This window comes from Chelon labrosus (assembly GCF_963514085.1).
Source record: "Chelon labrosus genome assembly, chromosome: 17".
Lineage (NCBI taxonomy): Eukaryota > Metazoa > Chordata > Actinopteri > Mugiliformes > Mugilidae > Chelon > Chelon labrosus.
Window position 1 is genome coordinate 18,585,790 of NC_140350.1, and position 13,946 is coordinate 18,599,735.

The following is a 13,946-nucleotide window of genomic DNA, read 5'->3' on the forward strand; positions in this document are numbered from 1 at the left end:
GTTTTCCAGATGTTTTGGGTGCTCGTCCTGCACCGGGATCGGGGCTGGTAATGACCGCGCGTTCGGAAAGGTCACCGGGGTCAAAGATGCACCCTTGTTTTTCAGAGATGAGACGTTCAGAGGGGACGCGCGCACGGAGAGACAGTGTAGCGGTGTGTGCGTGTGTTGTAATGTGTGTGCGAGCCCCAAGTGATTGAAAGTGAACACACACGGAGCAAGTTTTGGGTTTCAGTCGCTTTAATCAAAGCTCATCAGCCGAGCTCCGGAGCTTGACGGGGACTCTGGCTCGCTGGGAGTTTGAACAGCGCAGTAAGACTCAGAGAAAACAATCCGCCGTGTGTGTCTGCTCCAGCGACTCCAACCAGGTAATGAGGCAGAAAAAAAGACATTAAAAACACAAAGGAGGGATCATGTAGTCTGCTGAGTGAGAGGGAGAATTCCCATGAGTGTTTTCGCTGTCTTTCTCTTCTATCGAGTAGTGATATCTTACAATAAAACAATAGCAAATTTCACAGCTACATTATTTTTTTGGTGTGGCACACATGGCACGTTTTGTTGTGGTTTAAATGTGTAAATCCAGCGCCTTCAAGTAATGAGTCAGGGCCGGCTGCAGCACCTGAGGATTGGGTTACATGAGCTGTCTGTCAGCGCGGGCGAAATGAGCCCCCTCGGGACAGCAGAGACAAAGTGTTGTTCACACCGCACTGATGTCAAATACTATTTGGAAGTAATCCTTAACATTTGTTCTAGGCAGCCAGGAGTGGCTGAAATGGGTGGCGTTTGACACCGGACACCGTTAGAAATCCTGGGAATGCATCGCAAAGTCAGCGTGACTGGCGTGTTATTGACGGCTTCACTGACAGGATGCGAATCCGTCCACTTTCTATGCCCACTTATCATGTTCAGGGTCACGGCAAGGTCTCTTCCAAGGGAGAGCTACACCCAGGGCAGGTCACAAGCCATCAGAGGCCTGACTCATGCAGTCATTCACTGCTGGGGTTGAGCCACCGGTCTACTCCACCTTCACCTTTCTTAGCAGTGGGGAGTATACATGTCTTTAGAGTGTGCAGACTGTCTGCGAATAACACAGAGCAGCTTTAAACTTCTTCTCACGGCGGATTAGAAATCTGTGTGTCTGCTGTAGTAAACCCCATTTTAGAACGTTATTTTTACCCCAGCAGTGATTGATTTTATTTTGACCCAGGGCGACCAAAATTAGAAGGTTTATTATAGATCTTGTAAAAAAATAAGTTGGAAGGCTTTCCGTGTTCCCTTCTTGGGCAAAAAATAATTACATAAACTAAACATTAAGATTTATGGAGTAAGCAAAAGCAAAAATCTGGAATAATAACAACAAATATAGTCCAGAATAAATGTGGAAGAGTTTTTCCTTTTGGTCATTTTACTTTCAGGTCAGTTTTAATAGAAATTCAGCAATAAATCATGCCTAATTATATTTTAGAGCTTTATTTCTGCCTCAGCAATACGTGATTATTTTTTAAGAAGGTTTTTTGGCTGCATGTCTCTTCCTGGTCTCCAGAATGAATAATAAAAAATAACCATGAAAAGAAACTTGTCAAAGGACAAGACTGGAGATTAGCCCCAACTTTGAAGGTGGATTCTAATTCCTAGTTCAAAGCCGGGACTCTAAAAAGAAATCTTCAATGTAGCATAAAGTCAAATTTTCGTACAAGTGTCTGTACATGTCACGGTTTTTTCTTCTGTTTCTTTAGATCTCTTTCATACTGTACAAGCATGTAAGCGCACGTGCGCTTGTGAGTGATTGTGCGGAAGTGCTCGCGTTTGCACACACCTCATTCGGCTTAAGCATTATCCAACCATTCCCCATATCAGAGAATTACGGCTTCGCCAATATTGACACAGCTCTTTCCAGTGAAAGAACAGGCAGCTCGAGCAGATGCACAAACAGGTCGTAGCCTATTATGGTTGTGAAATCCAGAAGGAAGGGCCTGTCCCTGACCCGCCGCGGCCTGGCTGGTCAGTTGTTTTTCAAGAAAACCCCGGACTTATTTTTGACACGTCCCTCCTAGAGGATCCGTGTGACACAGTATAATCATTTGGCAAATTTATGAGGGGAAGTTAAATCCCAACTTGGGTCAAGTTGAGTTTGTGCAAGAGCATTGAAGGCAACATATCTTAAGATTGCGTAAGCGCAGAGAGTTGTCTGTTCTTGTTTTAAAAGTAGCGTTTAAGTACTGTAAGAGAAATACTGTGGCTGCTGTTGTAATGTTATTGTTTATGGGTTTAGAGACCAGGCATAACATTGTGACCACTGACAGGAGAAGTAAAGAACGTGACTAGGATGTTACATGACCAGACACCCCCACCCCAGTGACACTCCTTGATGGCAGCACCCATCCCCAGCAGGAAGCAGCCGAACACAGGCACACACAAAACACGAAGAACAGCACAAAGTGTTGACCTGGCCTCCAAATTCACTAGATCCCAAACTGATCAAGTATCTGTGGGATGATCCACAGAGGCCCCTCCCATAGGACCCAAAGGCCCCCACTAACAACATTCTGTTGCCAGAGACCACGGGACACCCTCAGAAGGCCCATGTCCATCCTCTGATGACTCCCAACTGTTTTGGATTCACAAAGGAGTCATACACAATATTAGGAAGGTGGTCATAATGTTATGCCTGATCGGTGTAATTGGAAAATGGGTAAACATGCAGAATATTGAAATGGAAAAGGTTAAAATAAATCACCTCTGTGGCTTCACCTTTAAGAGTTTATATTCACCTACTGATACAGTTCTTTCCAGGGTCACTGACGAGGTCACCTCCACCTATACATCATGTGTTATGATCTGACGACGCTTGGACCAACAGGCGCGCCTCTCTCCAAGAACCGGGCCCAAGCTGGTTTATGTAACGCAAACAGAACAGCCATCACCCGAGGGAACAAGAGGACAGGAAACTTTACAAACATGACCCTGGAGGCTACGTCTCTAGAAAGATCAACTCCTGGTCCACAGAGGGCCGTGGTACAGTTGTGGACTTCATGCCGCAAAAGGACTGGAAACCCTCTCCTGCCTGCTACAGTAGTTCCCACAGCAATAAAAAATACAAATGAGAAAGACAGATTATTAGACGCTGGCTGGCTGGCTGGCTGGCTGGCTGGCTGAGTACTTTTTTTTTTTCTGCTGGTAGTGAGGAATGGCTGGTGCTCCGTGACCCAGTTGGCTGCATATGTGTTTGAGGGCTTAAGCTGAACGCTATTATTGTGTTTATTTAATTTATTTGGTTTTTCATGTCAATTTAATTGAAAAAAAAAAAAAAAGTTTGACCATATTTTACAAATGTCCTTCATTGTTTCATAATGTGAAAAGTTTTATGAGAACACGTCAAGACTACACAACAGGACCTGACTCACGGCTTGGCAACTGAAAGGTCCGGAAGGAGGTCGAATCATCTTCGCTGCGTAAATTATGAGCCCGCTAAATCCACAAAAGCATAGTGTTGCGTGACCCCGGATTTGTAGCGCTGCTGCTCGCTGTCAAATTACACTGACGTCCAGAGCACTTTGTTCTCATTTGGAACGGGTGGTCGACTGGTAACGGCGCAGGGAGGCATAGAAAAATACACTCCCTCAGACATGTGCTGGAGCAATCAAAGAGCTCAGGGGAGGATGGCAACCCTTCCAAAAGGAGCTTAGGCATAGAGCATGCGTGCAGGCCCGCAGGTCTTCTCCTCGATCCATATGGAGCCTAAACTGATCACTTCAGTCCAAAGCCACAGCCTGTCAAAGGAAGCGAGGCCGATTTCTTGGAGAATGACCGTAACAGATTCAGACACGAAGAGAAAGAAAAAGGAAAATCTCGTGCCAATCAGATATCTCAGTGTAGATTCCATCAGTTATACCCCGGGGACTTTCTACATATCTAATCCTATAGAGCTGAATCATTCAAAAATGAAAATATTGTGTCTTTCTGAGGTCCTGTTTCTTTTTCTTTGCCCTGGGAAAGATTTGAAACATCTTCTGTGCAGACATGATGTCAGACAAGAACCACCTGAAGTAGCTGAACGAGTAATCCCCGAAATGGTAAACATTAGTGCACGTGTAACTGAATTAGGGCTTCAGTGTAGAGGGAGTGAAGATTCCGTTATATGATTACACCGATCAGCCACAACATTAAAACCACTGACAGGAGAAGTGAATAACATTGACCATCTTGTGACAATGCAATGTTCTGCTGGGAAACTTTGGACCTGGCATTCATTCATGTGGGTGTTACTTAGACATGTAGCACCCACCTAGACAAGACCAGGCACCCCCACCCCATAGCAATGACACTCCTTGATGACAGCAGCCATCCCCAGCAGGATGCACCCTGACACAGGCACACACACAACAACGGTTTAGGAACAACTCAAAAAAACATGAAGAACAGCACAAGGTGTTGACCTGGCCTCCAAATTCACTTGATCCCAAACTGATCAAGTATCAAGGCCCCTCCCTTCAACCCATAGTTCCCAAAAGCCCCCCACTAACAAAATCCTGTTGCCAGACACCACAGGACACCCTCAGAAGGCCCATGTCCATTCTCTGATGAGTCACAGCTGTTTTGGATTCACAAAGGAGACCTACATAATATTAGGAAGGTGGCTATAATGTTATGCCTGATCGGTGTATGTCTCACTCGAAGCCTGTAATGTGCTCATAGTGGCTCAGTCGTTAAAGTTCAGCTATTGGCAGGTTGGCTAAAATATTCTCTTTGTCTATTTCTGTTCATGTGTGGATTTCTGGATCCATCAGTTCCCCATTCTGTAAAAAAAACTCTTTGGGAAATAGATTTGACATGAAGAGAGTTGACCTAAATTTGAAGAGTTTCAGAGCTGTTGGGGAACGGTGCTACGGAAACACGCTGTTACTCTTGGCCGGTGCAGGTTACACCACAAAACCCAAACTCAGCTGACCCATTTTAGTCGCTGGCCGTGACTGACTTACTCATTCAAGCGGAAGGAAATCCTGCGGACTCTGTATGGAAGCAAAAGAAGCTCAGAAGAATTAGCATTTTAAAATTTAATAACAATTAAATACTCAATACAGTTTGAAATGCTAGCACAGGTAATTCACAAACTAAATAGTTTTAATTTCAAAATCATCCATTTATTTTTGATTTTTTTAAGTTCTGGTTTTTGTCAGGCATTTAAGATGGGGCAATAAATTCAGAAAAATAGATAAAAATTGCAAAATATTATCACAGTCCAAAGCCTTATTCACATGGGATTAGTATTGGGGCCACAGAGAGGTCCTGGGATAAGATATTTTCTTTGAGAATTTTTTTCTAGTATTGGAAAATATGATAATTAGGGTAATTTTTTCTTCACAAATTATGGACTTGGCAGAGCTGCATGGGACTGAGATCCCAGACAAATTCTTACAAATTACTAGAGGTCCCCAGGAAATACCAATCCTGAAAAAGAGGATGTAGTAATGTAGTAGAATTCTGAATTCAATTATTTATAAGAATTCACATCCTTATACAGCCACATGAACTACATTTTTTACTGGCATCCCTTAAATCCAGCTTGGATGGTTTGTTTAGGGTGATCCACCATGAAAATATCGCCAATAAAAGTTGTAAGCGCGTCTCTACACGGCCTCGCCGTTCTGCTCAGTCAAGCAGTTTTGTCTGAGGCATAAATCAGTCGAAGCCCTAAATCAGCGCCGTAAAAAGTGTGTCTCACAGAGGGATGAACTCAATGATGGACCCTGACAGGGGTATGCGGCATTAAAGGGAAGCAACACGCGATAGTCTGGAAGTCATTATGCAAAGGAGGTTAAACTCTCCCCTCTTTTAGTCTTCATAAAGCCACCAAAGTCCCTGAAGCCCCCAGTAGGCTGTAAACAGGTTCTAAGAGCATTCTTCGGGGATGTCTCAGCAATGTTCGGCTTCCCCTCGGCCAAACAATGCACACACAAATCCTCCAGACATGCAAAGGCTGAAGGTTTTAAAGCGTCCCGGAGAGCATCGGGGAAGTGGCACACAGATGTTAAAAAAGGTGAAGAGATAAGGGGATTTAATTTAGTTTGAGGATGAAAGGATGGTTTATTTTTTAGAGAAAGAATAGATTTAGTACTGTATCTGAATAAAAGTTGTTATTTTTTAGGTAAACCTGCATTGTTGGGGATTTGTGCAAGTGTCTATGGTGTTCTTGTGATTCCAAGATGATACTGTGTTCATCTGAAAACCTCAAATTACACAAAAATGTCTAATTTCTTCCCACACACACAGTTGTGGAGTCAAAATGAAGATGAAATGTCCAGCCCTGGAAACAATTTGTAGTACTGAACACTGATGTTATTTTGTTACCAGCTGAGCCAGTGATTGATTGGAAAGGTGCGCATGGCATCCTTCGCATGCTCGGTTCAGCCACTGGACCACTCGGCAGCCTGCTCTAGTTCAGGTAATGTTTTAGGTGCTTCAGGTAAACAGGCCTTCAAGAAATAAAATGAAACAAAAGCCAGACGCGGGGTCATTTCCTGAGTGTGTCTGTGTGTGAGTAGGCGGGGGTTCGTGAGTCCATGTGTGTGCCGTTTGATAGCCCCTTCTATTTTTCTTTTTTCTCACAACTGCTGTTTGACATTCCTGCACGACGATGAACTGAAGCATTTAAAAAGGATGAAGGGGGAAATGTGGAACTGATAGAAGGTAGAACTGTTTATTCTGTCATATTTACATGAAACTTGTTCGGCATTTGTTTTCTGAAACCTCAAAAATGATTCAATCTGGACATGTTTTTAGTCTGGATGTTTCCAATGGGAAGCCAAGGCTTCTTATCTAAACAAGAACTCCCTCAGTGTTTTTCACTCGCCTGCGCCTCGGAGTGTCTTGCCTCCCTGTCGAAGTGTGTGGTAAAGGTGGGTGTTTAAAAAGCAGCTGCTGACCAGTAGCTGTAATCCGTCCCATATTCCAGAACTCCCCAGGAACCAATACTGTGGTCTTATGATCTGGACGAAGCCCCCGCTAAACTGTTGACTGTATACATCTGTTAAAATCAGAGTTATTTATGAGCCTTGTGGGAAATGGTCTCGCTTCAGCCCAGTTTCCACTACACAACCAAAAAAGGTGAAGCCAGAGTTCAATTACAAACTGGAACGCACAGAGATAAACACACGCAACTACCATCAACAACAATTTAGAAGCAAATTATAATATATTATAAAAATACATTCACATATACTTCATATTGTGCAAAAAGGTGGTACAGTTATTAGCACTGCTGTCTAGCGTCTGGATTAGGATCTGCCAAGATCCTTCTGTATTGAGTTTGCATTTCGTCCTCGTGCTTGCATGTTTTGATTTTTTCTGGGCGCCCCACCTTACTCTTACACTCCAAAGACACGTGCACGTTAGGTCAACTGGCAAGTGTGAATGGTTGCCCAACTTCTCAACGGTGTGTCCCGCCCCAGCTGGGATAGACTCCACCCCCGTTCAACCCTCTGCGGAATAAGTCGTAATAGACGATGGTGGGATACTTTGTCAAAATTGTTTTGTACTTCCTATTGCAATGGATTTCTCATAAATAAATCATTTTGGTACTAAACTACATTCGGCCTGCACATTCAGTTTTATTCTGATTTACTACACTTGTTTACTGACAGATACACTATGAATCTTGGCAACCAGGAAATAGCTAACTATCGGTTACCCATGAAAAGCTCTGGGGTAGTGAGTTTCAAGCCACATAGGAATTCAGCAGTTCAGGAATTCATAAGCATTCAAGCATATCTGTAAGCTGACTGGTTTTTAAATGGTGAAAACCTTCATAAAACGACCAAATTTGGGAGTATAAGCACTGTTTTGGGTGATAGGCCATTGTTGCCATGCCTATGCCTTGAGGGAAACACAAATTGTGTGTGTGTGTTTGTGTGTGTGAACAATTGTCCCTGTAAAAGTCTCTCTCCTCCCTCCCGGTCTTGTTGTTAAGTCTACCATATAATTGCTCGTCTCAAACTCAAGACCAAACTTGTCCAACAAAAGCCTTGATGACCATGTCCTGCTTTGTATCATTTATACATTTTAAGCGCAGGTCAGTGTATTGTGGCGGGGGTTATGTGTCTGCAGAAGTTTGTATTGTACCTGTGTTGAAATCAGACTCTCCCAGTTTGAGCCACCGGATTATTAACCTATCAAGATCAAAAATACCAACTTATATGGTCATAAAATGAGGTTTACAGGGGAAGCTGGCCCAAATTTTGGAAGATGCAGGATCATTTTAGCTTTAAGACAGCTGGATGTCGCACTTTTGGTGTCTGGTACACTTGGATATGTGAGATTTTTCAACCGGTGCCTTGGAAATGCTAAATGGAACTACTCTTTAGCTAAAAACAGGTCGAAATCTCTCCACTTTCAACGTCTAAAGTTGGTGCTCATCCACTGCAGCAAGGCAAAACGTACTAATGATGCGTTTTGAAAAAATACTACAGGAAACACAAGTTTTCCTAGTTCACGTTATAGTAAACACAGTAAAAACATGGTACACTCATTTAGAATTAATTCCCCATGTTACAAGTCTAGCAGTTTTCCAGGCAAACAAGAATACCTTGTATACAGTACAAAGCTAAAGGGAGAACTTTGTAACATTGCCACAACCGACAAAGAAGTTTCCAATTACTTACCACAATTAACAGACGGAGGGATCACAGAGCACTGTGCTCATAAAAATCCCTTAAGACCCATTTACTGCCAGGCTTTGGAGGAACACACGGCTACTGTTAAATACCTCAGGCAATTACGCTTCCGCAGTATGAAATTGTCGAAGAAGTGCTCAAGTGAAGCCAGAAGTATAAATGAAAGTGAAAATTTTGCATTCAACATTTTGCTCGCGACTAATTATCAGATGTGTGCAAGGCTAGATAATACTAGGTAAAAGGGCAAATGCATAGTATTTTTGGTTGTTATTTGGGGGAATGGATAGGCCGTATCGGTAAAAGATCACTCATTTTACATATCTAAGATGTATGCTGTATTTTGGTATTCTATGATTCTATTCTATTGTTTAATGTTGAACTATGCAGTGGCCCATATTGTGTTTTCATTTGTAATATATTGGAGTCAAACGACAGTCTGTTAAAATCCATGTGCCATAATATTCTAATGTTGTAAAGACATCCATTTGATTGCATGATCACATTTTCCTTAAAGGGGAACTACTGTTTTTTACAACCTGGACCTTATTTCTGGCATAAAATACGGTCTTTTACTCACCAATATAACTTTTGTGTAATTTGTATTCCTTCGAGAGATAATTAGATCTGCGTATATCCATGTAGTGGGAGTGACTGGGGCGCCGAAACGCAGCCTCTAAATAATGCATTATCTGCCGCAAAACTCGTTCATTTCACCAATATTTTGTTATCATACGCTAGTGCTATTCCCCGTTGAGTCCGGAATTGGCTGTTATCATCATTCGGGTTCTGTAGATTGACCTACAGACCCCGAATGATGTCTTCTGACCTGGATGATGTCGTCTCTGAGCGACGGTTTGCTTGTTTACCTGTAGCAGTAGCAAATTACAGGTAACAGCTAATTCTGGACTAAACGGGGAATAGCACTAGCGTACGATAACAAAATATTGGTGAAATGAACGAGTTTCGTGGCAGATAATGCATTATTTAGAGACTGCGTTTCGGTGCCCCAGTCACTCCCACTACATGGATATACGCAGATCTAAATATTTCCCGAAGATTAAAATTATATGGGTAAACAACAAAATTTTATGCCAGAAATAAGGTCCAGGTTGTAAAATACAGTTGTTCCCCTTTAATGCTGTATGTGTTCAAATCTGGACAAAGACAGACAGGCAGTAACAGAGGCCAGCCAGACCATCTGGCGTCCACAGTAGTGGCCTTCAGCTCACTCAGTGTTGTATTGTGCACCGTAAATACAAACACAGCAATGAATGTGCTGAACTCGGTTTTGAACAGCTGTCACGTGTACTCGTGGGAAACATTTGTGTGACCTTCCCAGGTTAGAAACAACCAGAACAGAACAAAGAGTGCCTTGTTGTTGCGTTGATCTGCTGTAATATCTGTGTGAGGGGCATTCGGTATTGATTCAGTTAGATCAGGGGATTCCAGAGCCAAACAACAAGGCCTGAATCATCATTTCCATACATTCCAATTCCCTTCATGGCCACCAGCAGGGCTTCAGTTCGCGGTACTAGATGAATTTACTCTCAAAAGGTTTGCTCCTGAGGCAGTCACCTTCCAGATGGAACCAGATGATGACAATCATTTGAATGTCAACATCTGTGTGCATACCTTAATGCTGATTCAGGACTGCTCAGCTGAACTTTGTTCAAACATATCTAACATGGGACTGGTTGCATAAACACTCTGCTCCGACTTAGGTCTGACAAGTAGCCAAACTGCAGACAGAGTGTAGATCAGACTTAATCAGTTGCACTCTGCAGTATATTTTTGAGTGTGTAGGTATAGGGCTTATTCCGTGTTCAGGTAAATTAAGATCTAACTTTTTTAGTTTACTCACATCAGCAAAGTTCATGTTCCTGATTAGCATTGAGAGTCAGTTGCAACCCAATCTCAATGTTTATATACAACATGTTCCGAAGGAAAAGTGATGCCACCTGGATTGTGTTTTGATGTGAGAAACAAATGTAGCTTGTTAACATCTGGTTACTATTGTATGTAATGTATCAGTAACATGTTAATTTTTCCTCTGCAGCAACTTTACAAAGTTTGGCAAATAATTATTAGTTCATTTAACCAGAACTACAAGCAAACTCTTAAACCTGACTACATACGAAACCTGAACTCTATGAGGAGGAACAGTTCTCGGGACTAACTAAGGGTAATGAAACCCTGGGAAGCTTCCATGAGAACTACCCGCCTTCAAGGGCTTTTTTCTATTTCCATTTGCACTGCCAATAGGAACTCTGAGGTGACACAATAGTATAGAAAAATCACTTAATCCTGCTCGACATACAAGGTCCCATGGAGTGCCACGCCAACCAAAAGTAAAGTATTTAATAGACACTATGAAAACAATTTCAAAAACACACCTATGCCTACCAACCACCCTGACATCCCTGTCCAGTCCACCTTAGAACTCTGTTCACTCATTGGCAAAAGTAAAGCTGTGATTTTAAGCTCCAACAAAGGCACACGGTAAATTCCTACAACAACATGCATTGTATTTCATATTACATACAAGTTTGAATTCTCTAAATGCAAGCATCTTAATCTCAATATCCACATATTTCAAAATGTCTGCAGTCCAAACAAAAAAAACCTTGGCTGTTCCACCTGGTGCCTTTGCAAGCATTTATTGTATTTATGGCCATGTTTCTCTTTGTCTCATAGATGTCTCACACATTTGAAGGGAAAATCAATGAGCCCAAAGCACTGTTGAACCAGCCACTTGATAATTGTATTACTTCACAAAGTACCCACTCATTGCAAATTCCTAATGCCACTCCACTGCTGTAGACAAGTTCACTGACTATTCTTGTTACTGGACATGGATTGTTTACAAGAGAGAAGAGCACTGCTTGGGAATTGCTTCAGAACCCTGGTCACAGCATCAGGTTTGCTAATTCCGGTATAATTGCTTGGTGTCAATTAGGGTTTTTGTTTGTGACACTGGAGTGGAAACTATCTATAGCTCATTTGGGTTTCAGTGGGTGGGTTCGGTTGGAAAAGTTTGATGATTCATCCTGGTATGCTTAATTAGATACCCTGTGTGAGAAAAAGTGAGACTTAGAAGGAGATTGAAATGGTCAGAGCAAAGCAAGTGAAAAGAATGCAGAAGAAGTCCCAGTTTCCCCACGATTATATCTAAGTAGTGGAGAAAGTGATCTGATAAGCCACTCAAGAGTGCTTAGCCACATTTTAAGATCTCTAGATTGGCGTTTTTCCTACCAGCAACCCATTTATCGCTGCCTTCTGAAGTAGTTACAAATCATCGTTGAAGGGTAAGTCTGTTCATTAATTTACCATGAGATTTATTCATGTTCAGGCGCACTTGGCTGGGGTGAGGGAAAGGTTACTTCTTCTAAGCTCTATCTTGTCGTGGTTAAAGTAATAACTATTTGGCAAAGACAGGGGCCCACCACTGGTTTGGATAAATAAATAAAATACAACAGAAACACACAAGGGTCTGCTGATTTCGTTTACAACTCTATAAAAACACCACAGTATTGCCTACTCTGCTCTCCACAAGTTATGACTCCACTATGGGTGAATTAGAGACGTCGTTGCACTGCATAATTATCAGGATTATTCTTATTCAGAGAAACTGTGCCACACGTTATCATGTCTTTCAGTGCAACAAAGATGTCTAAACCTCTTGGTCATAGTCTAGCCCTGAGTACCAGTGTTTGTGTTAAAAGCACCTGTCACATCTCAAAGTGGGGATTCTGGGCTCCTAAAAATATATGACACATAGCAAAAAGGCAGCAATTATACTTTTTAAACATTAAAAAACTAACACAAGAATGTGCATGCTAACACTAAGATGGTGAACATGGCTAACATTATATCTGTTAAGCCATAGCACGTTAAACCGAGAATGTGTTAGTGTGCTAACACTAAGATGGTGAACATGGCTAACAGTATATCTAAGCCTTAGCATGTAAAACTGAGAATGTGTTAGCATGGTAACACTAAGATGGAGACCACAGCAATATATGGTTAGAGCACATAACTTTACAGAAGGTTTTGTTTTCAGCTCTGCAAGACGCCCAGTTTTATAGGCATACAAACAGCTTAAGAACGCATGTATCCACATACCATTTACTGTCCATATTCAACCTTCTCATTCATCCTTCTATCCACATGTTTGAAAATGTTGTCCCTCAGCAGTGTTTCATTAAGATCCTATCAAGTGATTGAAATGGTGCAGTGTGTGTATCTATGGCACAGTTTCAGGTAACCTTACACTTTTTTTTTTTTTACTGTTGTCAGTTTCTGGGAATGAAAGTCCAACAGTCCAGTAATAAATCACTTTATATTAAGGAATCAGAGCATACACTGTATTAGAAATAACTCGTAAATCATAATAAAACAGTGAGTGAAGTGATTATTTAACTGTATTTGAAGATCTATTCACATCTGTTTGTTATTCCAACAACGGTAACGGTGCAGCAACACATTATGTATTCACTGGCGGCATCTGGTCAGTGTGTATGTGTGTGGCCAGGGGATCGATAACTGCGGCTGGATGATGGATAATTGCGTTAAGTAAGATTTCTATTCTTTCAACAATTTTCTCACCAGCTTGGCGAAACTAAAGCCACAGCTCTAATGCAGCAATTACTTTGGTCAAAAAATGACTGATGTGAGAAATAAATACATTTGAGCTTAATCTTGATATTTCGTGTGCATACAGTAAACATTCTAGCCACAGTTAATCACATTTATACACAAATGCAAACACATGGTCGTTGGGTTAGGAGCTCACCTAAAAAATGTAAGGTTTTAGGAGTAACTGTGAAAGAAGGGGACTCATACTAGTCTTTGGATAAAGGTACAAGGTATCATCATTGCCATACGATAGCGTTGAGGCTGTGGTGGTCTTGTGCTATGAAATCATCTGTTTTTCATTTCTGACTCAGCAATATTCCAACCACATGAATTACACTTTGTGATTTCCCTACCATACTTTGCTTCCCCATGGGCCGCTCCAGGCACAGCACAGTAAGTGGCACCATTGTTGTGTCATTACCAAGAAACAACCATTTTCAATGTAGGGGAGATGAAGCTACCAAATGTTATGTGAGCTGGTAAACAGTGTACAGACATTGTTCTGTTAATGTAGCAAAAGGCTGTAACCAATCAAGAGCTACAGATTTACCTGCAGCAAATTCATGAACTTCACAAAAATATTAGGGTAGTGTTTCTAAACTCTGCAAATGTAATGAAATGACAAAGTTGTTTTTTTTGTTTGTT